A 25,988-nucleotide genomic window follows, 5' to 3' on the forward strand; every position below is an offset into this window, starting at 1 on the left:
ATAAAGGCCTTTCCACCTTGCTTATACTCTCAGAATTGCTCTCCAGTAAGAATACTTTTATGATGATGATGACTCTAGATTTGTGCAAGGCATCACCCTTTTAACACATTCATAAGTTTTTCCTCTATTATGAATCCTTTCATGATGATGAAGATTATACAAATGTGGAATGGTTTCACCATGTTAAAAGCACTCACAGGCTTTCTGTCCATTAGGATTTCATTCATAAGTGTGGAGATTATTCTGCAGTCCAAAAGTTTTTTCACATTGGTTACAGTCAGACATCTTTCCAGTATGTGTTATTTTATATATTAAGAGATGTTATGTGCAAAGGCTTTGCCACATAGTTATATTCATATGTGTTGTTGTCTTAGGAGATGATTGTTACATGCAAAGGCTTTATAACACTAATTATACTCAGAAGGCTTCACTCCACTGTGTGTCTTTTCCTATTTTCGGAGACTACTCTGCTGTGCAAAGGCTTTATCACGTTAGGTATATTCGTAAGGTTTCTTTCCAGTATGTGTTCTTTTATGTCTTATGAGATTACTGTTTTCTGCAAAGGTTTTACCACACTGGTTACATTCATAAGGTTTCTCTTTGCTGTGTGTTCTTTTATGGCTTAAGAGAGTACTGTTTTGTGCAAAGGATTTACCACACTGGTTACATTCATAAGGTTTCTCTCCAGTGTGTGTTGTTTTATGTCTTATGAGATGACTGTTTCGTGCAAAGGCTTTACCACACTGGTTACATTCATAAGGTTTCTCTCCAGTGTGTGTTCTTTTATGGCTTATGAGATGACTGTTTTGTGCAAAGGCTTTACCACACTGGTTACATTCATAAGGTTTCTCTCCAGTGTGTATTGTTTTATGTCTTATGAGATGACTATTTTCTGCAAAGGCTTTACCACACTCGTTACATTCAAAAGGTTTCTCTCCAGTGTGTGTTCTTTTATGGCTTATGAGATGACTGTTTTGTGCAAAGGCTTTACCACACTGGTTACATTCATAAGGTTTCTCTCCAGTGTGTGTTCTTTTATGGCTCATGAGATGACTGCTTTTTGCAAAGGCTTTACCACATTGATTACATTTGTAAGGCTTCTCTCCAATGTGTGTTCTTTTACGGCTTATGAGATGACTGTTTTGTGCAAAGGCTTTACCACACTGGTTACATTCATAAGGTTTCTCTCCAGTGTGTATTGTTTTATGTCTTATGAGATGACTATTTTCTGCAAAGGCTTTACCACACTCGTTACATTCAAAAGGTTTCTCTCCAGTGTGTGTTCTTTTATGGCTTATGAGATGACTGTTTTGTGCAAAGGCTTTACCACACTGGTTACATTCATAAGGTTTCTCTCCAGTGTGTGTTCTTTTATGGCTCATGAGATGACTGCTTTTTGCAAAGGCTTTACCACATTGATTACATTTGTAAGGCTTCTCTCCAGTGTGTGTTCTTTTACGGCTTATGAGATGACTGTTTTGTGCAAAGGCTTTACCACACTGGTTACATTCATAAGGTTTCTCTCCAGTGTGTGTTCTTTTATGGCTTATGAGATGACTGTTTTCTGCAAAGGCTTTACCACACTGGTTACATTCATAAGGTTTCTCTCCAGTATGTGTTCTTTTATGCCGTATGAGCTGACTGCTTATTGCAAAGGCTTTACCACATTGATTACATTTGTAAGGCTTCTCTCCAGTGTGTGTTCTTTTATGCCATATGAGTACACTGATATAGGGGAAGGCTTTCGCACATAGAGTGCATTTAAAGGGTTTCTCTCCAGTATGACTGCTTTCCTGCCTGCAAAGAAAATTGGCACATGTGAAAGATTTACCACAGTCATTTCATTACACTAATAAATATATTTATCTACATGAATTAATTTCATAATTTGGTCTAATGGTAAAGAAGAATCAAATTTTAAAGTTTTATCACTTTATTTACATTCACGGTATTCCCCTCCATTATGGTTATTTTTGAAGATCCCTGTGATGGTAAGGGAATTTGTTATGTGGATCTCTTTTATAGCATCATTTTTCTATAAGAGGTTTTCTCCTATATATGAAGAGTATTGTAAGAATTCAGAGTTTCACCACACCAATCCCATTCACAAATTTTTGTACTGTATGAATGATACTTCATTTTCAAAGTGAGCCAAGAGAAGCAGAAGTTCCAAATTCCTAGTATTCATAGGTATTTTCAGCAATATGAGTTTGCTGATGAATTCTCAGTGAAGTTGCAAAACCAATTAACAGTAACCATTTATCACATTCAGAAAATTTACTCACAGTGGGGACCACTACCAAATCAATTGTTCTTGGAGAAAGACAGGGACACTGCTTCTTTCAATATCCCTATGCTCATGTCTTGAATCATTTTTACATATGATATACCAGTTTAATTTACAAATATAATAAAGATTCCAATATTGAATTAACACAGTTTGTTTTTTGTTCATCATAGACATGTCATATAGGGACTAAGGTTTCTCCAAAACAATATTCTTGATTCTCATAAGCTGCTCCTTTCACTAAACTTTACAATGTTACTGCATGAAAATGAGTAACACTGGTTCTAATATGAAATTTTTGCTTATTAGAAGGTTTTGGACACATACTGATCACCAATTCAGTGTGTATACCTTTACAATATCTGAGTAGATAGAATGAGACTAAACAGATTGGCAGTTCAAGTCAGTAGCTGTAATGTCCATATGATTCAAATGGTATTTTTGTTACAATATTATTTTATTTTCTTCTATCTTAGAGGAGTGCCTTGTAAACACAAATCAGATGCCTGACATTGAAGTACATGGAATTATGAAATTTTAATGATCATCAGTACACTTAAAGCAGTGCTGTTTTTATACTGTTGCTTTTCTTTAAAACTTCCAGGACACAGCCATGTGTGCTGGTACATGCCTTCAATCCCAGCACTTGTGGAGGCAGAATCTGGCAGATCTGTGTGATTTTGAGGTCAGGCTGGTATAACTAGTAAGTCTAAGAAAGTCACAGATACTCAGAAAAAAAATCTATTTCAAAAACAGAAAATAAAAAGCAGCCAATAAACAAACAAACAAACAAACAAACAAAAACAAACAAAAAACACCAAACTTCCAGGACACATTAAAAATTAAGATTTATATCTGTATCAACATGCACATAAAGTTACCTTTTATTACTTGTAGAACTTTGAAAATGTTCTTCAATATTATGGTCATCCCAATTGTAGCCTAAAATATAGTACGAGAAAATATATATTATTGGAAATATCATGTTATTATTAAGGCAAAACTTAAATCACTATCTTCTGTGACCCTTAGAACCATGCCTGATTTATTTACCTCATTCCTCCTCATTCTCAATTGGAATTACAGAAGATGATCAATAACAAAGTAAGAGTTGTCTCTTTATTTTTAAAGTGAAAGAAAAATTGCAGTCTTACCTATAGCAGTGAGGTTTTCACAGGTCTCTAGCATCACATCTTTGTAGAGTTGCTTCTGAGAAGGTTCCAGCAAGGCCCACTCTTCTTGGCTGAATTTCACATGCACATCACTGAAGGTCACTGAATTCTAAAATATGCCATACATTTGTACAACAGAAACAGTGGCAACAATATAATTTATACGTCATTGTCAATATAATCATATAATTCTACTGCATCTTCAATTCATTTTCTGACACAGAAGTGTGAATGTTTTATAGTTGGGTGCTGTGCGTGATGTGAAGTAGGGGAGATGAAAAAGCCTAAAGGTTAGATTGAAAAATAAAAATAAAAACCAAAGGCGTGCTTCAAAAACCTGTGTTTCATCAGTTTGTAAGACATGAATATAAAGTAGCCATTAGTTGGGTTCTTGAGCAATCTATGAATCCTCTTCAGTTACTTGGGTGAGTAGGTCAGGACCCTGTCATGAGACAGGTGGAAGGACAAAACACAGTCATTATATTTTATATAGCAACAAATGAGATGTGTTGATCAGGGGTCACTGAACAGATGGGTAACATCAGTCAAAAGACATCATGGTACTGAATATTATGTTTTGACCAGGGCTCAGGGATGTGGCATATCAGTATGTGAAGAGGAGGGCTCATATATTTGTGGAAGGGAAAGTGGACGACAGTGAATACATGAATAAAAATAATGTGAGTGGCAAGCAACAACAATCATAGCCAATAACATGATATTTCTGAGTGACCAGACAAAAGAAAAGGAATAGAACACATGGTTGTTTTTTGATCATTGTTTTGTATATCCTCCTTACTAAATAATGTAGTCTATAGATTAAAAATAAAGATTAAAACTTTTCTATTAAAAATAAGTGTTATTGATATCACTAAGTCATTTTAGAAGAAAACAGAATAACAAGTTTTAACTGTATCATATCTGAACTTTTTGAAGAGGATATAGCTTTGGAATAGACGTGGCAATTTATGTGGACAAAGACAAACAGAGAGAAGAGTGTAAAACAGAGAGACAGAGACATAGAGACATAGACAGAGAGAGAGAGAAATTAACAGATGAACAATACTAATTACAGATCAGAGAAATTTATTAGCAGTTACTAACTACAAAAAATGGTGGACAAGCTGGGTGTATTCTGTCATGCCTTCAATTCCATCACTCAGGAGGCAGACACAGGTGTATCTTATTGAACTGGATGTCAGTATTATCTATTCAAAGAGTTCTAGGACAGCCAGACCTATATATTAAGACAGAGTCTCCCCTAAAAGTCAATCAAACAAACAAAATATTGAAAGAACTCAGAGGTCTTTACTGAAGATTCTACGAGGAATTATACATTCACTCCTGTTGTATATTTATTTTCCAGAAATTTGCACTACCCCAGCTTAAACTGTAACTTCAATGATATCTTACTAAAAGGGAATGGATGTTTAAACAGGTAAAAATAGAAGACAAAAATACTAGCAGTGTAAATGTTGATCATAAATGAGCAACGTAAGATAGGAGAGATGGCTCAGCAGTGAGGAGCTCTTATTGCTCTTGGAAATAATTGGGCTCAATTGTTAGTGTTTACATGGGACCTGCTACTTTCAATTGTTATAAGTTCATCAGTTCTGAAGACATCTTCAGACTACTGTGAGGATTAGGCACACAAGAGGTGCATATTCATGCATACAATCAAAATACTTATATTCAGTAAAAAGTAAAAATAGATCCCAGATGGCTGGGCTGATTGCACACTGTTCTGATAAGCTGGGTAGCAGAGACTGCACAGTGACCAATAGTTGGATCTGTGGGCCCCCAAACACCACTGACTGTGTTTCCTAGGTAAGAAGAAAACCAATGATGAGGGAAACTATTGGGTCCAACCTCAGAGCACCCAGCTAATCTCTGGAAAAATTTCTTGGATATTGCAGCAGGAATAAGATTTTCAAGCAAATGGATCCAAGAAGCAAGCTATTCTAATATCTAATAAAACAGACTTTCAACCAAAATTAATTGAAAGGGATGAGGAAGAGGGAATCCAAGATGGCATTGCCAGGAGGACCACGACAGGAACAGGACAGCAATGTTGGTACAGCAACTAAAAGACTGAACTCTGGGCCCTAAAACAACAGCAATCGTGTTTCCCAGGTGAGAGGAAACTCCGTGGTGTGGGGATCACTCAGTCCCACTCTCAGGTCACTCAGTGAGAGCCCGGAAAATATCCCAGGTGAAGGATACACCTGTTTGTCCTGATCACCTTCCCAGGCCTAACTGTGTGCTCCAGGGCACCAGAGACTGGGAGCTCCAGGCTCAAAAAAAAAAAAAACAGGGAAGAAGAAAGTGGGACTGACCTCAGGTCACCCAGTCTATCCCTGGAAAAGGTCCTGCAGACTGGTGGGTACACAGCTGTCAGCCTTGAGTGGGCCTCCAGTCACTAGACCTCCATGCCCTACTCTCCATCACAGACAGAACTGTGTGCCCCAGGACACTAGAAGATGGGTTTCCCTGTCTGGAGAAAACCCCACAGGCAGGGAAAGAGCAGGTCCCAGCTTAGAGCACTCAGCCAACTCCCCCACACACACACTACCACCACCACACATGGGAACATTCTTGGAAATGTTCTCAGGTTCTTTCCCAGTCACCAGCTTGGTAGCCATCTGGCAAGTGCCTACCCATTCTACACACCACGTCAAACACCACAGATTAGGTCTTCATGTTGGGAGAAAACCCAAAGGTGGGGAAAACATCTGGCCCTACCTCAGGACACCTAGCCCTGGAAAAGTTTCTGGTTATTCACAGGCTCCAGACTCTAGCCTCCTGCTGCACATGGGAGAACAGTGATCAGCTGCCACGGATTACTGCTTGGGTACTGGGGCACAGAGCTCTAACCTCAGACCTACAGAAGCCTTGGATCCCCAAGATCAACCCCCAGATACTGCTCCAAGGGACAACCAGTTATCCCTAACTAAGCTGACCAAACCATGGGGTACCCAGGTTACAGCTACAGCTTACTAAATTTACAGCAAGAAAGCCAGAAGCAGGACAGCTGTCTCCAGGACTTCTCTGGGTGAGAGGAGAGCCCCCTTGACTAACAAAGACCACAATTACCGCTCAGGTCTCTATGCCTGTGGTGAGTTTTGGCAATTCCTGAGAAATACCTGCTATTCAGTGACTGTACCCCAAAAGCTAAGGAGGCCTCCTTCAGGAAAAATCATCTTCCTGCCAAGGGGATTATCCCCACCACAGGATTCCAGGAAGTGCCAGAAAATAACACCCAACACCTAAGATAGCCAAATGGGTACAGGCAAGTGTAAAAGCTCAAAAAGGCAGAGCAGTATGGCATCTCCAGAACCCGGTTATTCAGGGGCAAGCAGCCCTAGACACACCAGGGTAAATGAAATTCAAGATGACCTTACATCTGTGCTTATGAACCGGATAATAGAGGAAAAAATAAACTGCGTAAAGACCTAGATGACGATAAAGTCAAACAGATTATTGCCTTTTGCAAAGAAACGGAGGAAGATAAAGTCAAACAGATTATGGACATCCTTAAAGAAATACAGGAAGTTGCAGCCAAATAATTTGTGGCCTTTAGAGAGGAAATACTTAAATCACTGAAAGATATTAAAGAAACAGGATTGTTTGAACAAACAGCTGAAGGAATTGAAAAAAATACGGTCAGAGAAGTGAAGGAAATCAATAAAATGGCTCAAGATCTGATACGAGAATTGGAAAAAATTAAAGAAAACACAAGTGAGGAAACTGTGGAGAGAAAGAACTTAAGGAGGAAAAGAGGAACTACAGAGGTAAGCATAATCAATAGACTACGAGAAATGGAAGAAATAATCTTAGGTGTGGAAGACACAATGGAAGAAATAGATGTAGCTATCAAAGAAAATGTTAAATCTAAAAAAATCCTGACACAGAGCATCCAAGAAATCTAAGACAACATGAAAAGCAAAACCTAAAAATAATAGGAATAGAGGAAAAAGAAGATTCCCTCCTCCAAGGCCCAGAAAATATTTTCAACAAAATCATAGAAGAAAATTTCCCCAACTTAAAAGAGAGGTCTATAAGACTACAAGAGGCCTACAGAACAACCAATAAATTAGAGCAGAATAGAAAATCCTCCCACCACATAATAAACAGTAAGTATACAGAACAAAGAAAAAATACTAAAAGCTGCAAAAGAAAAAGGCGAAGTAACATATAATGGCAAACGAATCAGAATCACACCTGACTTCTCAATAGAGACTATGAAAGCCAGAAGGGACTGAACAGATATCATGCAGACCCTAAGAGAACATAGATGTCCACCCAGGCTACTATATCCAGCAAAAGTTTCAGTCATCATAGATGGAGCAAACAAGATATTTAATGACAAAAACAAATTTAAACAATACCTACCCACAAATCCAGAGGTAAAAAAGCTCTTAGAGGGAAAACTACAACCCAGGAAAGCTAACTACATTCAGGAAAACACAGGAAATAAATAATGTCACTACAGCAAAACTAAAAGTAACCAAGCACACAAACACTACCACAAGCAACATCAAAATAAAAGGAACTAACAGCCACTGGTCATTAATTTCCCTCAACATCAATGGACTTAACTCTCCAATAAAGACACAGACTAACATAATGGACACTTAAACAAGACCAAACAAACTGTTGCATACAAGAAACACATCTAAGTCACAAAGATAGACATTACCTGAGAGTAAAGAGCTGGAAGGGTCCAAGCAAATGGACGCAAGAAACATGCAGGAGTAGCCATTCTAATATCTAATAAAATAGATTTTCAACCAAAATTAATCAAAAGACATGAGGAAGATCATTCATACTCATCAAAGGAAAATTCCACCAAGAAGTAATCAAAATTCTGAACATCTATGCCCCAAATACAAAGGTACCCACGTTTGTAAAAAGAAACATTAATAAAACCTAAACCAAACACAAATCCCCATACATTACTACTGGGAGACTTCAACACTCCACTCTCAACAAAGGACAGGTAAACAACAGAAATTACACAAAGAATATCTCTAATAGAGGTCATGTATCAAATGGACCTAACAGATATCTACAGAATCTTACACCCAAAGAAAAAAGAATTTACCTTCTCTCAGCACCTCATGGAAACTTTTCCAAAACAGACCATATCATTGATCACAAAGTGAGCCTCAACCTATACAAGAAGATTGAAATAATCCCTTGTATCCTATCTATTACCGTGGTCTAAACCTGGACCTCAACAACAACAGAAATAGCAAAAAGCCTACAGACACATGGAAAGAGAAGAACTCACTACTAAATTACAGCTGGGGCAGGGAAGAAATAAATAAAGAAATTAAAGTCTTCCTAGAATTCAATGGAAATGAAGACACAACATTACAAATCTTCTGGGACACAATGAAAGCAATGCTAAGACGAAAGTTCATAGCACTAAGTGCCTTCAAAAAGAAATTTATAACACCTCATACAGTAAACTTAATGGCTCACCTAAAATCCCTAGAAAAAAGAAGCAGACACACCAAAAAAGAGTAGAATAATCAAACTCAGGGCTGAAATCAATAAATTAGAAACAAATAAAACAATTCAAAGAATCAATGAAACCAAGAGCTGGTTCTTTGAGAAAATCAAGATAGACAAACCCTTAGCCAAAATAACTAAAAGGCAGAGAGACACTATCCAAATTAACAAAATCAGAATTGAAAAGGAGGAGAAAATAATAGACACTGAAGAACTCTAAACAATCATTAGGACTTACTTCAACAGTCTATATACCAAAAAAAATGAAAAGTCTAAATAAAATGGACAATTTTCTTGATCGATTCCACTTACCAAAGCTTAATCAAGACCAGGTAAATCAATAAAATAGTCCTGTATCCACTAAGGAAATAGAAGCATTCATCAAAAATCTCTAATCCCCCAAAAGCTCAGAGCCAGATGGTTTCAGTGCAGAAATCTAACAGACCTTCAAAGAAGAGGTAACTCCAGCTCTCTTCAATCTATTCCACAAAAGAGAAACAGAAGGAACACTACAAAACTCATTCATTGAAGCCACAGTTACCTTGTAACCTAAACCCAGAAAGACCCAACAAAGAAAGGTAATTTCAGGCCATTCTCCCTTATGAACATTGATGCAAAAACACTCAACAAAATACTTTGCAAACCCAATACAAGAACATATCAAAGATAGCATCCATTATGACCAAGTAGGCGTCATACTAGGTATGCAGGGGTGGTTCAATAACCAAAAATCCATCGATATGATCCACCATATTAAGAAATTGAAAGAAAAAAAACACATGATAATCTCCTTAGATGCTGAAAAAGCATTTGAAAAAAAAATCCAGCATCCATTCATGTTTAAAGTATTGGAGAGATCAGGGATACAGGGCACATACCTAAACATAGTAAAGGTAATATACTGCAAGCCTATAGCCAACATCAAGCTAAACGGAGAGAAACTTACAGCAATCCCACTGAATTCAGGGACAAGGCAAGGCTGACCACTCTCTCCATATCTCTTCAACATAGTTCTTGAAGTCCTTGCTAAAGCAATAAGACAATTAAAGGAGATCAAAAAGATACAAATTGGAAAGGAGGAAGTCAAAGTATCACTATTTGCAGATGATATGATAGTACACCTGAGTAAGTCCAAAATTTCTACCAGGAAACTTCTACAGCTGATAAACACCTTCAGCAAAGTGGCTGGATACAAAATTAACTAAAAAAAAAAATCAGTAGTCCTTCTGTATACAAAAGATAAAAGGACTGAGAAAGAAATTAGGGAAACAACACCCTTCACAATAACAAAAATGACATAAAGTACCTTGCTGTGACCCTAACCAAGGAAGTCAAAGACTTGTATGAAAAAAAATTTCAAGTCTCTAAAGAAAGAATTAGAAGAAGATATCAGAAGATGGAGCTATCTCCCATGCTCATGGCTTAGCAGGATTAACATAGTAAAAATGGACATCTTACCAAAAGCTATCTACAGATTCAATGCAGTTTCCATTAAAATACAGCAGAAAAAAAACATAATGTATCCTGATGTTATCCTCAACAAGCCAGTGGGGAGGGGGAATATATATATATATATATATATATATATATATATATATATATATCAACTTCAAACCTTGAAACAACTACAAACCTTGAAAGAAAAATTCTCAACTTCACATGGGATGCAATGAAAGCAGTCCTAAGAGGAGTTTTAATAGCACTAAAGGCCTTCATACGCTATTGGAGACATCCCATACAAGCAACTTATTGGCACACCTGAAAGCCCCAGGAAAAAAGAATCAGAAACACCCAGCAGGAATAGACCACTAGGAATAACCAAACTCAGGGCTGAAATCAATTAATTAGAAACAAAGAGAATAATTCAAAGAATCGATGAAACCAAGAACTAGTTCTTTGAGAAAATAAAAAACATAGACAAACTCTTAGCCAAACCAAGTAAACGGCAGAAAGACACTATCCAAATCAACAAAATCTGAAAGAAAGAAATATAACAGACACTGAGAAAATCCAAAGAACCACTAACTCTTATGTCAAAAGCCTATATGCCACAAAATTTGAAAATCTAAATGAAATATACAATTATCTTTAGATTCCACTCAGCAAAGTTTAATCAACATCAGGTAAAGCTATTAAATAGTCTTATACTGCCTAAGGGAATAGAAGGAGCCATCAAAATACTCCCAACCAAAAATAGCCAAGGGCCAGATGATTTCAGAGCAGAATTCTACAAGACCTTCAAAGAAGAGCGAATACTGATATTCTTCAAATTATAATACAAAACATAAATGGATGCAACATGACCAAACTCCTTTCATAAGACCACCGTCAACTTGATAAATCCTCAAAGATCCCCAAAAAGAAAGAGAACATCAGACCAATCTCTTTTATGAACAATGATGCAGAAATACTCAGTAAATACTCACAAACCAAATCCAAGAACATATCAAAGATATCATCCACCATGACCAAGTAGGCTTCATCCCAGGCATGCAGGAGTGGTTAAGTATATGGAATCCATCAATGTAATCCACCATATAAACAAATTGAAAAAAAAAAACACACAGGATGCTGAAAAAGCATTTGACAATATGCAACAGTTATTCTTGTTTAAAGTCTTGGAGGGACTGGGGACAAAGGCACAGATCTAAAAATAGTAAAGACAGTGTAAAGAAACTTCATAGCTAACATCAGACTAAATGAAAAGAAAGTTAAATCAATTCCACTGAACTCAGGAACAAGAAAAGGCTACACACTCTCTACCAATCTCTTCAATACAGTACTCATAGTCCTATCTAGGGCAATAAGACAACTAAAGGAGATCAAGGGGACACAACTTGATAAGGAAGTAGTCAAGTATCACTATTCACAGATGATATGACAGTATACAAAAATGACCCCAAAAATTCTACTGTAGGGAACTCCTACAGTTGAAAAACACTTTGGCAAATTGGTTGGATATAAAGTTAACTCAAAAAAAAAAAAATCAGGAGCACTCCTGTATGCAAAAGACAAATGGACTGAGAAAGAATTAGGAAAAAAAAAACAACATAATGTATCTTGGTGTTATCCTGAACAAGCCAATGAAAAACCTAATTGAAAACAAAAACAAAATATAACTTCAAGTCTGTGAAGAAAGAAATTGAAAAAGATACCAGAATATAGAAATAGCTCTCATGCTCATGGATCAGTAGGATCAACATAGTAAAAATTGCTATTGTACCAAAAACAATCTACAGATTCAATGATATTCCCATCAAAATATCAATACAATTCCTTAAGGAATTTGAAAAAAACATTCCCAGCTTCATATGGAAAAATAAAAAGCCAGAATAGCTAAAACAATCCTGTACAAAGACAGTTCTTCAATAGGTATCACCATCCCTGATCTCAAGCTCTACTATAAATCAATAGTAATAAAAACTGCACAGTACTGTGATAAAAACAGAATGGTGGACAAATGGAATTGAAGTGAAGACCCACAAATAAACCCACACACCTATGGACACTTGATTTTTGACAAAGAAGCCAAAACCATGCAATGGAAAAATGATGGCATCTTCAACAAATGGTGCTGGTCTAACTGGATGTCTACATGTAGAAAAATGAAAATAGATCCATATTTATCACCCTGCATCAAACTACAGTCCTAGTTGTTCAAAGACCTCAACATAAAACAGATACACTAAATCTGTAAGAAGAAAAATTGGGAAAGAGTCTTGATCTCATTGGCATAGATGATAAATTCCTCAACAGAACACCAAGAACACTGGCTCTAAGATCAAGAATTAATGAATAGGATCTCATGAAACAAAAAGCTTCTATAAAGCAAAGAACTCTGTCAATAGAATAAAATGGCCACGTACAGCCTGGCAAAAGATCTTCACCAACCCTACATACAACTGAAAGAGCTAATAAACAATATATATATAAAGAGCTGAAGAAATTGAACTCCAATAATCCAAATAATCCAATTTAAAACTGGGGTACAGAACTATACAGAGATTTCTCCACAGAGGAATATCAAATGGTGGACATTAAATGCTCAATATCTTTAGTCATCATGGAAATGCAAATGACATTCCATCTTAAACCCATCATGATTAAGGTCAAAACCTGAAGTGACAGCAAGCTAGTGAGAATGTGGAGAAAGAGGAACACTCCTCTATTGCTGGTGAGAGTGCAAACTTATACAACCACTTTAAAAATCAATCTGATGCTTTCTCAGACAATTGGAAATAGTGTTACTTCAAGACCCAGCTCTACCATTCCTGGGCATATATCAAAAAGATGCTCCACCATTCAACAAAGATATTTGTTCAACTGTGTTCATAGCATCTATATTCATAATAGCCATAACAGGGAAACAAACTACATGTCTCTCAACCAAACCATTGTTTTACAGAAATTGTGGTACATTGACACAATGGAATGCACCTTGGGTATTTAAAAAAAGAAAACAAGGAAACTATAAAATTTTCAGATGGAACTAGAAATGATCGTCCTAAGTGAGTTATTACAAAACCAGAACGACATGCATGGTATATACTCATATTTAAATGGATAATGGCCATAATATAGCATAAACATACTACAATCTACAGACCTAAAGGAGCTAAATAAAAAGGAGGACCCTATGGCGGATCCTAAATTCTTATGCAAAAGTGCAAATAGAATCGACACCAGAAGTGACTGAGAGGGAAGAGGATGAGAGTCTAACATACATATCCTCTGAAAGACTCTGCCCAGCAGGGGTTCAAAGCAGGTGCTAAGATTCACAGCCAAACTCTGGGTAGAGCACAGGGAATCATAGGAAAGAGTGGGAGGATAGAATGTAGAAAGACCCAGAGCTGGCAGGACCTCCATGAGAAGACCAACAGGGACAACAAATCTGGGCACATGGGTACCTGCAGAAACTGATGCACCCACCACAAACCATTCACTAAGAGGACCTGACCCCTGTTCAGATGTAGTTGAAGGCAGCTCAGTCTCCATGTGGGATCCATAGTAAGGGGGGAAGATGCTGGCTCTGACATGGACTCTGTTGTCTGCTATTTGATCACTTCCCCTTGGTGGAGGGGGGATTGCTATGCCACAGAGGAAGAGGATGCAGACAGTCCTACTGAGACTTGATAGGCTGGGTTCACATTGTAGGAGAGGAGGGCTCCCTGTATCTGAGCTATAGGAAATGGGATAAGGGGAAAAAAGAATGGAGGGTGAGACTAGGAAGAGACAAGGGAGAGGATTACAATTGGGATGTTAAGTGGATAAATTACTTTTTAATTTAATTAATTAATTTATTACAATGTGTTCACTTTGTATTCTTGCCATAGGCCCCTCCCTCATCTCCTTCCAGTCCCACCCACCCTCCTTCTTCTCCCCCTATGCCCTTTCTCTAGTCTCCTAATTGGGGAAGAACTCCTCCTCTTCTAGCTTATCAGGTCTCATCAAGGATGGCTGCATCGTCTTCCTCTGTGGCCTTGAAAGCCTGCACCACCAAGAAGGAGGTGATCAAAGACTTCAGTTCATGTCAGAGAATAAATTTAAAAAAACAAATTTAAATTAAAAAATAAATTAAATGTGAATAAAACAAACAAATAAAATAAAAAAACAGGCAAGAAGAGTGTCACGCACCTACAATTCAATGACCCAGAAAGCTCAGATAGTGTTAGTGTTATGAATAAATGCTATCCTAAGAAATTAAATATACTCCCTGCTAAATTTCAAATGCAAGATGTGGGTGAAGATCAACACAAAAACCTATGCTTACATATACAAAACAAAACAAAATAAAATAAAATATCTAAAACCCTATATTCCAGGCTCAGCAGCCAATGATGGTGATGTTGATGCCAGGCATGTTGGCCTAAATTTAAGCCCAACACTCGACTGGAGTTAGAGCTGTAAGTTCAAAACCAGCCTGGTCTACATATAAACTTTCAGGACAGGCAGGGCTACACAGAAACTTTTTCTTCATTGTCAAAAACAGAAACACCATCTTTTCTGGGAGCTTTTTTGATTCAATCAAATACGTTCTAACCAAATTCACTATAGGCTTATTGTCATCCCATGATGAAAATGTAGTCTAACTTCAATGATCCTAAAATTCTGCAATAGCTCATACATGGTTCAAATGTTCACAGTCTCTTCTGACACACAAGAAAATCTCTTGGGTGCCACATCTTGTAACATTAGAAGCAAGTTACATCATTCCAATATAGATGCACAGAATACCCCTTTCCCATTCTTGTAGAGAGGAATGTGTACATATTGAAGGAAGACTGGACCAAGGAAAGAAGATCAGCAAGGAAAACAGTAAATTCTGATGCTGTTTGAAAAGGTTTAGGTGGTCCTATCCCTGAAACATCTCATACGTCCCCAAGATTGCTTACTTCCACTCCCTATAGGCAAAAATATATGGTAGGTGTCTCCTAACTTAGGTATCTAAACATCTTGTAGTATCAAAATACAACTCAGTCTTCACTCTCACTGCTTCATGCAATGAAACTTTACAGTATCTTCACTGGTAATCTGACTCTGCTAAACACTGATGGCTGGCACCGGGCTGAACTGAAGCTACAAAGAAAGAATCTATTACCTTAAATTTTGCATCTTTCTTGTTTCTAGAACCAGCACAACATGTGTGAGCCTGTCAAGTTGGATTCTACATTGGGGTGGACAAATTGGGATGGACCGTGCCACACTTGGACCACTTTTGGAGCAGTTTTTATATGAAGTTCCTTCCTGGCACTAGGAAACACTTTGCCTACCCCTTCCATTAATAGAAGAATTAACAGTGGGGATTTTTACTGTATGGATACCATCTTAGGCTTCAAATCCAGAGCTAGGACCTACTCTTTGATGGTGATACTTTCCTTGAAAATTACTGTCTCTGTTTCAGCATGTGACTGCCATCTGAAACTACCTAGTGATGCTTTTCTCAACAAACAAAAACTACCTTTATTTCTGCTCCACTTGTCTCTTTCTTTCACTGTGGTCCTGAATGTCTCACTAACAATAACCATTCAACAGATTTAGTATTCCAAGTAATAAATCCAACCCATTATTTTTTAATTCTGCCTTACTCAATTGCTCAGGGCATGGGCAGAATAAGTATGATTTTTCAGTCAAAATATCACACAAATGACCTCTAGCTTAATTTTTCCATGGAGTCTATTGTCCACTGAAATCCTATGACCTGGACTTCCTCTGTCTGTACTACTCTCAACACTCTGATCTACCAGGTCCTACCAGAACAGTTGATGAAGCTCTGTATACAAAAGCATTCTAAAGCTTTTGCCATCTTAAATCCTGATGTTTTCCATATTTCTTAAAAAGAGAACATTCCAAGATTCTGTGCAGCAGCTAAATCACTCCTTGCATGTAATTTTTATTCTAATTTTCTGCTTTGTTGCTGTGACTAAATCCCCTAACCAAAAGCATCTCAGGTCATGAATGGGTTTACTTGTTTAGTTTGGTACTGTCAGATCACAGTCCACCATTTTGGGAGCTTAGCATAGAAAGTCAAGCTTGAAGAAAATTAAGGCAAAAGCGATGGGCAAATGTTTCCCATTCTCTTCCTTCACCTCTGTCTCATGCTCAGGTAGTTGTCTTATGCAGCCCAGGCCCACTTACTTAGGGATATTGCATCTCTCAGTGGAAGAGCCTTCCCACATCAATCATCCATCAACACAATCTCTCACAGATAGAGCTTCTCTGATGAGGGCATGCCCTTAACTGAGGCTCTCTCCGATGCCTGTAGACTTTGAAATGTTGGCAACTGAAGCGAATTAGGACACAAAGACAATATATAAGAAAGTTTTAAAAACCCCAAAACAATGTGTTAACTCTATCAATCACTTAAGTAGCAAAAACCGAGACATTATTGCTACAACTTGAAAACACAGATATACCAAGAAATGAGGAGAGGCAAGCCTGTAGGATCAAGAAGAGAAAAGTAAAATTGTTTCTCTAAATCAAGTTTCCAAATAAACAAAACATCAGGGAATGATAACATAATAAAATTTCAGAAAGCAAAAATATGTGATGGTCTATCACTTTCAAGAGAAACAATATAGCTAGATTATATCTAATCAAATCATACAGTATACATAGCACACTTGACAAAAGGAAACACAAAGATAGGCCTATAAATATAACACAGTCTTATAACAGGATTATACTTAAAATCAAAATCAAAGTAATCACTGACGAACACTCAACTTGAGCATTCTGATTCTTTCCTTTGCCAACAATAAAAATGCATTGGAGGTGGAGGGATATTATAATTAAAGAGATTCTATTAAAGCATACAAATGTTTCAACATTAGGAAAAATAATTTTGACTACTAAAATTATCTCATACTCTTATGAGAAAGAAAATGATATCTGTTAGGATCAGTTGGAAAACGTATTGTTTTCTATGGTTGATGATTGGATATATGTCTGCACCAGTGCAAAAAGTATATATAAACTTTTAAAAACCAAGTGGAAGATAGAAGATTTTTAAAGAAACAGTGTGTTTGTATTGTACACTTAAACACCTCCTTTTGCATTAATTGCTTTAATGACCAATATCATATTCATATAGTTCCTTTTAAGATCTTTTTCTTGGGCTTTCAGTTATATTTGTATATTTAGGATATGCTGCAGTATGTTATATGAATAAATTCCATAAAGAAATCCAGGCAAAACATAAACAATTGGAGGAAACCAATAAATTCTTTAAATAAAGCCATGAAATAAGAAACAAACATGTGAGGATTTTCTGGATGAGGGTGAAGTCTGACATCTCTGGATGTTCGCATTCAATCTATGATGGTTCACTGTTTTATCAGTGAAGGGCCTAAAAATCTGCCTCATGATCCATATGACCCCATTCATATAAAGAGCCTCACATAGCCCTCAGGACAAATTATTGGACAAACCCTTTCCTGAGAAGGAAACTGCTCCAACTGACATGTGGGAATTCCTAGAAATGGATCACCCAACTAAGGATCTTAGTCTTTAGCAGTGACTTTCAACTATACTCAGAGATTCCCCACACAAACATATATAGGATAATTAAGTACTGTGTTCTTCCTCTTGCAATAGCTCCATGCTACTGCATGGAAAATGAGGCATGGTAGCACTACATGTAAGCCAAGTATCCTTTACCCCTACACCCCAGAAAATCAGACATTCATCCTCGAAATCCTTCCCTCTGCCCAAGGTTTATGAATCCCTGATTTTGAATAAACATGCTGGGAATTCATTCATGCTGACTGGTTGTATACCACCTGATACCATCAGCCTTTTATCATGGTCCCTGAAAGTAGTCATTTATCCCCCTCTGGACCTGGTCTCTGAATCACTGGGCCTAGGCCTCACTGGGACTGGGTCTCACCAAGCCTGTGTCTTGGTTTCAAACCAACCAGCCATGGAATTTAACTGCACCTCTGAGGTGTTTAGTATGGCAGCTTAACCAAGAATGGTAACACTTTGCTATTGCCATAGCTCTAGAACACCCGAATTTCCACTACCCCGGAGATCTAATTCTAAAAGAGCTAGCTGGCTGTATCAGTCCATACAAAATTCTTTCCACACCCTAGCCTAGTGAACCTGGTCTTCGACTTAATGTGCTCTAGATGCCCCTGAGACATGGAACCACTGTTATCCATCTAGAAGCTGAGATCCAGTCCCCTGCTGAAAGGAGAATGACAGAATGAAACACATACTGGAAATACAGAAAAAGAAGCAATAAAGAAAGAACAAACAAGCTGGGTATGGCGGTGCATGCATGTGATCCCAGCATTTGGAAAGGCAGAGGCAGAGACCATTCTGTGACTTTAAGTCTCGCCTGATCTACAAAGTAATTCCAGGACAGTCAATGCTACACAGAGAAACCCAGCCTCAAAAAAAAAAATTAATTATTTTATAAAGCAGAAACTTAGGGAATCTTGGAAATGAAAAATTTAAAGACTATAACAAGGAACTACAGAGGTAATATTCACACAGAAAACAGAGATCAAGGAGAGAAAGTTAGGCATTGAATGCAAAATAGAAGAAATGGAAGACAAGTGTGGTTGCACACTCCTTTAATAGCAGTACTCAGGGAGGCAGCTGGATTGTCCTGAGTTTACGGCCAGCCTGATCTACAAAGTGATTCCAGGATAGCTAAGGCTATACAAATATACTCTGTCTGAAAACCACAAACAAACAGAAAAAATAAGAAATGGATACATGCATCAATGAAAATGTTAAATCTAAAAATCCCCTACCACAAAACATCGAGGAACTCTGGGACATTATGTAAAGACAAAATCTGCTAATAATCAGATTAGAGGAGAAGAATGAGGTCAATGGTCTAGAAGATATTTTCAACAAAATCATATAAGAAAAAATTTCTTAACCTAAAAAAGAAGATATCTATCAAGGCACAAGAAGCATACAAAATACCGAAGAGACTGGATCAGAAAACAAAGTCCTCTTACCACAGAATAATCAAAACACTAAACATACAGAACAAGAAAGAATATAAAAATCTGCAACAGAAAAGCAAGCAAACAAACCAAATTAACCAACCAATCAACAGAAAAACTAAGGCAAACAACAGCCATGAAACAAATATAGGCAGATTTATTTGGAATTAATCCTGTATCCTCCATAAAGATGCTAGAAGTTGAATGGCTTACACAGTGTGCTTCCGACTCAAAACAAACAAACAAACAAAAACAACAAAAAACAAACAAACAAAAAAAAAACAACTATAAAAGCCAACACAAATTACTAACTATGCCAAGAACCTTTCAATCCACAAATGGAGAAAATAGGATGTTCCATGATAAGGTCAAATTTACACAATATGTATGTATAAATATAGCCCTACACAAGATGCTAAAACCACCTCCACCACCAATACCATCAAGATACTAGGATTAACAATTACTGTTGATATCTCTTAATGCCATTGACCCAAATTCACCAATAAAAAGACACAGGCTCACAAAATGAAGGATAAAACAGGACCCACCCTTCTTCTAAATACATAAAACACAGCTTCAAATCAAGATAGGCATTATCTCAAGGAAAAGGGTTGGAAAAGTTATTCCAAAAAATGAATTAGAGTATCAAGCTTGTGTAGCAATTTTAATATCTAACAAAACAGACTTCAAAAACAACTACCTTCCCGATGGTGAGTGCTCTCTGTCACAAACAACTCCACATTTGGCTAAGGCTGAGGATCTGGCTTGCTTCCATGTATGTGGACCTATCTGCATTGCCTACATGGCACGCTGGGGTTGGCTACCCAGAGGCTATTTAAGCTGTGGGCTGGCTTTCTCCAGGATCAGATGATTGTTCAAGGTTCCTGAATAAACTGCATTGAAAAAAAAAAAACCACAACTAATCAAAAGATGGCAAAGGGCATGACATATTAAAAAAAAAAAAAAACATCCAGCAATATAACATTTCAATATTTAACATCTATGCCCTAAACATAAGAGCACCCAAGTTATAAAAGAAACCCTTCTGCAGCTTGCTTCACATCCTGGCCCTCATAAACTGATAGGGAAAGACTTCAATATATCACTCTCACCAATGGACAGGTCCTCCTGACCAAACTGAACAGATAAATGCTCCAGCTATCTAACATCAAAAAACTAAATATACCCAAATGATGTTTACAGAACATTCACCCAAGCACAAAAGATTGTTCCCTCTTCTCAGCAACTCATATATTATTCTCCAAAATTGATGATATACTTGAACAGTGGAAGTCTCAAAAGATATAAGAAACTTGCAATAACCTTCTGCATCCTATCAGACCACTAAGGTTTAAAGCAGCACATCATCAATAACAAAAACAACTGAAAGCTTAAAAACTCATAGAAATTGAACAACTCTCTACTGAATAAAAATGGATCAAAACTGAAATAAAGAAATTAAAGACTTTCTAGAAGTCAATGAAATGAATACATAACATATCAAAACTCATAGTACATAATGGAAGTGTTGACCAGAAGACAGTTCATAGCACTAAGTACATTCAGAAAAAATAATTAGAAATATCTCTTAGTAGCAACTTAACAGCACACCTAAATACTCTAGAACAAAAAGAAGTAAACATAACCAAAAGGAGTAGACAGTGAGAAACTACTGAACTGTGTTTTCACTGGTAAAACCGAATGTTTCCACAGGGAAAAAAAAAGGTGGATTCTATCAAAATTGATAATGATTAGATTTGAATAGTAGAGATCTCCTTAATAAGCAGAGGTAACTGTTCATCAGACAGTTTGGTCATTCAGTCCGAACTAACTTAATAAAGACTAAAGTTTTCTTCTTAAATAAAAAAGGATACTTTTGTTGTTTCATATTAAAAACAGTTAAGAGGTTTAAAATGTTTGAAGTAAATTCAAAGGTATAAACTTGTTTGAGTTGGAATAATTTGGAGTGAATATAACATATTTGAGCAGCATGGTGATAGACCATTCATTTAATCCCAGCAGAGACAAGTAGTTCTCTATTAATTAGTTGTTTTCTAAATTCAAGAGTTACAATGACAGGGTGTTGGTGGTTTATAGCATATCCCTAATCCCAGCATTTTGGAGGCACATGACTTTTACATACCACCTGGAAGGGAGAGGCAGGCACATAGGATTTACAGTGATTTTATTTAAAAGCTGCTTGTAATAGGCAAGCTGAAAATCAAAGTGAATGCCCTTTATTATCTAGAAATAAATACACTTTAAGGTATATTTGTAAACTTTCACAGATTTTTTTAACTTTAATTAAGATACTATACTTTTTCTATTTTCAAAAAATCATTTTGCCCTATAAAAGATATAACATGCCTAAAAAGGTACAACCCTCATCCCCGAATTAGGGATGGGGCAGGGTTTTGATTTAATATTTTCAGGAGAATAAAATCATCCAACTAAAGAATATGGAGACCACTTGACACATGAAACTTCTGAAGAAAATGACAGATCACCAAAAGAAAATGTCAAAAGAGAAGGAGTAAACTGGCTAACTGGTATCACTCACCTTCATGTTGTCTCTTCTGCCTTCTGCAGACATAGTGCAAATTGTCTTTATGTGATTGCTAAAGAACAATCCAAAATCTCTATCTCATATCAGAAAAGCCACCTGGTAAGAAACAGAGGAAAACAGAAAAATAAGGGATGATTCTATTGTCATGAATCTCATAATCTTCTGGCATAATGTGACTTCTGTACTTACCACAAAGTTCAATAATTAAGAATGTATACAGTGTTTGTGGAAGAATGAGGGGGTGAGAGAAAAAGGCAAAAACATAAGCCTAAAATATAGCCAAGTTTACATGAAAAGACCTAAGGAAACTCTAACATGAAAAATGTGCACTGGACCAGAGATACCTTTTTTTTTTTTTTCTAACTAATACAAATTAATTAAACACAGATTCCACAATTGTTACGAGACAAACATAAAATGACACATAAACTGTTATATTTCTGACCCCCCAGCTACTACTAACCTCCTTTACAGAGAGTCCTTTTGCTCTGGAAGTCTTTTGGAAAATGGAGGTGATCATAAAGCTGGGCTGTGGCTTGTAGTCCCTCATGTCCCCTTGTGGGTTTAGGCACAGCCCAGCCCTTGCCGCCACTCACACACAAAATTAATCTAGAACCTCTGCTCAGATGTAGCCTGTGGTAGCTCAGTAACCAATTGGTTTCCCAAAGTGAGGGGAACAAGGACTATTTCTAACAGGAACTCAATGACTGGCTCTTTGGTCTCCCCACCCCCGAAGGGAGGAGCAGTCCTGTTAGGCCACAGAGAAGGGCTTTGTAGCCAGTCCTGAAGATACCTGATAAAACAGGATCAGATGAATGGGGAGGAGGTCCCCCCTATCAGTGGACTTGGAAAGGGGCACAGTGGAGATGAGGGAGGGAGGGAGGGACTGGGAGGGAATGAGGGATCTGGACACAGCTGGGATACAGAGTTAATAAAATGTAACTGATAAAAAAATAAAAAAATAAAAAATAAACAAAAAATGTTGGAGAATAATTTAGCATCTGTTCCCTGCTGCATGAATTATGTCACAAGATGTGGAATCTGACCTATCCACTTATTTAAAACCAGGCACCCCTGACAAAATTCTGCATCTCAGAAATTTCTTTTGTACCCTGGAATTGAATTTCCCTAAACCACACCATTGTGACTGGTAGAAGTTGAAATGTTAAAAATACGTAATCAAGTATTGCTGAAAGATGACCACCACCACCTCTTTTCTTCCAGTTTGAAAACAATTTGTAAAATTTGTTACAAAAAGGTGTATGTGGAATACAACATTCATCATTTCTAGAAATGAGACCTTCAGTTTTCCAATCTGTCCACTGCAAAACCAATGCTTGATATTATAAGCACCACAAATTTCTACTGCCCAGGCCACAAAATCCTCATTTCTCTGGACAATCAACTCTCAGGAAGGGTCAGAGGCCACGGGTCTCTGACAGGATCACCACATGGAGACAAACAGAACCACAGCCTGAACTACAGTCTGAACCACAGTCCATCTCGGCCAAAGCAGATCAGGCTGTGATAGCTCAGCAGCCTGCTATTCGTGGCCTGGGGACAATGGCCCCACACTCAGCATGACATGGCCTCTGGTCTCACAGCTCTTTAGAGCTACATCAGAGGAAAATCCCAGAACAAACCCATAAACTACCTCCCACTATTGCTCCTGACTGCTAGGCCTACCCAGAGTCCCTCATTAGCTTGAACAATACAGCTGAGTCTCAGGATAATAGTAGCTCCTCTACCAGTGGATCAAAGATCAAATGATGCTGATAGCAGAGGCATTGTAGCTTTGCCCTAAACTCTATGAGAACACAGAACCCTAGTGTTGTTATAAAAGAATGAAAATCCCAATTATTCTATTTTAAAACCTTCTAGCGCAGAGAGGCAGAGAAAGCACTCATCTGACCATCCTACTCACCTCAATTCCAAGAGTAAAAAGCCCCAAAAGCTCACCAGTTCAGATGACAGCTCAGGGGGGGATAGGCCAAGGTTTTCTAGCTCGAAGCTCAAAAAGCCCAAAATCTACCATGCAAAAACTCCTTCCACTTTTACACTCTGTCTTAAATACATTTCAGCTGAAAGTTCCACTTACTCTTTAATCCCTGTCAGCTGGCTTTTTGCTTTGCCTCTTGATCTAGGGTTAACATTATTTAATCCTGTGCACAGAGAGCTTTTGAATTAAAGGTATGTTCCAGGGCTGAAGGAACCATACCATAATCACCTGTTTAGAATAAACAGACAGTCCTTGGAATTAAGGTTTGTGTTAGGGCTCAACCATACCAAACAAAGAAGAGGATTTTACAGTTCACAATCTAAGGAATCACACTGGGATCAAATATCCTGCAACTCCCTCATCTTGGAAATGATTTAAAATACAATCTTCCACTCTCCCAGGGCACACGTTCATTTTCCAAGATACAGGTAATTTATGTTACAGACTCAGTGTCCAGTGCATTCATCTCTACCTCATAGTTGGGAAGTCCTTCAGCCAAACTTCAGTCAAAGCCAAAGAGTAACAACCAATAAAGAAACAAATGGCCATGAATTTGAAAGAAAGGAGTAGTTAATCGGAGCTCAATGAAAATGAGATATAAAACAAAAAGGATGTGGCTGTTCCTACGTTTGTTGGAGTAGAAAGTTTATTATAGATAGATGAGAGAACATAGTCAGACACAGGGAAATCTGGGACAGTCTAGAGTTGACATGACCCTGAGCTATGTGAGAAGAGAGGAGAGAGAGAAGTGGAGAGCCTGAACAAAGGGCCAGGAGGATAAACGACAAATGAAAAAGACCAGGTAAGCAAAATGGTTAGAATACATAGGAAGGACAGCTGGGAGGAGGGCAACTCAACTCCTGGGTTAGAGATCTGTGTATGACACCCATACCTTATAACAGGTGAGGACTGAGGGATGCTGGGAGAACCTGACAGCCACGTCTGCTTTGATTGTTAAGTAGCCTCCTTAACGATTCATCCCAGCATTTGAGATGTAAGAGTAGAGAGAAGAGAGAAGGATGAAATGATTTCATTATAATCTCAAAAATTATTTTTAAAAGTTGAAAATGGCCTTATGGTCCAATATTCTTCAGGTACTTCAGGTATGTATTAGGGCACATCAATTATTACTCAAACCTTTTTTTTCCTCTCAGGTTGTGCATTTTCAAACAGGGACAGAGGGGACATTCCTGTTAGGAATTACGACATGAGTTTCTCCAGATCTATAGTTCAACTATAGAAATTTGCTTTCCAGAAACAAGGTCAGCTCCTAATCCATATTCTTGATTTCACTGTATATGAATCCCTCCAAATGTACAGTTTTCACTTTTACTGTCTAAAGTTGATTACCTGACTCATTGCCATCTTCCCTCCTCCCCCTCCCTTCTTGTGTTGTAACTAAAGCTTCAAAGTAGGTCAGTGAACTCAGTTCTTACACAGGTCCCTCTTTAGTTGTAATTACCCACCTCCAAAAACAAACAAACAAACAAACCAGGAAAGTCAATGGACACTCATTCACTGGTCTTCTTTACTTCACACTGACCAGTCAGGGTACACCTGAAAAGAGTTGCATAACTATGTTCTAAGCACTGGACATTAGAGGTAGCATTCAGTGTTCAAATAAAATGTAAACTACAAAACATGTGAAAGGCTTATCTACAGGAGTCATTGCTTTAAACAAAAACAAATGTCAAAGACTAGAGAAAAGAAATGAAATTCTTCATGACTGGGGATTATCAGAGAATATTAACTAACAAGAGACTAGAGCAATGATGCATCGACAAAACAAAATGTAATAATACCAACAACTGACTATTTTAAATATTCATTTATTACGTGTACAGTGTACTGCATGCATGTATACTTGCATGCCAGAAAAGAACACCAGATCTCATTATAGATGTTGTGAGTCACCACCATGTGGTTTATCAGTGGTTTATTGTACTTTTGACTTCTGGAAGAGCAGCCAGTGCTGTTAACCTCT

At 37.5% G+C, this 25,988-nt stretch overlaps 1 pseudogene; it reads right to left on the reverse strand.

The window, feature by feature from the left end:
- Positions 1 to 407: 407 nt before the first annotated feature.
- LOC132650607 (zinc finger protein 431-like) overlaps positions 408 to 25,988 on the reverse strand; it is a 186,912-nt pseudogene continuing 161,331 nt past the window's right edge.

This window comes from Meriones unguiculatus (genome assembly GCF_030254825.1).
Source record: "Meriones unguiculatus strain TT.TT164.6M chromosome 13 unlocalized genomic scaffold, Bangor_MerUng_6.1 Chr13_unordered_Scaffold_28, whole genome shotgun sequence".
In the NCBI taxonomy this organism is placed as follows: domain Eukaryota; kingdom Metazoa; phylum Chordata; class Mammalia; order Rodentia; family Muridae; genus Meriones; species Meriones unguiculatus.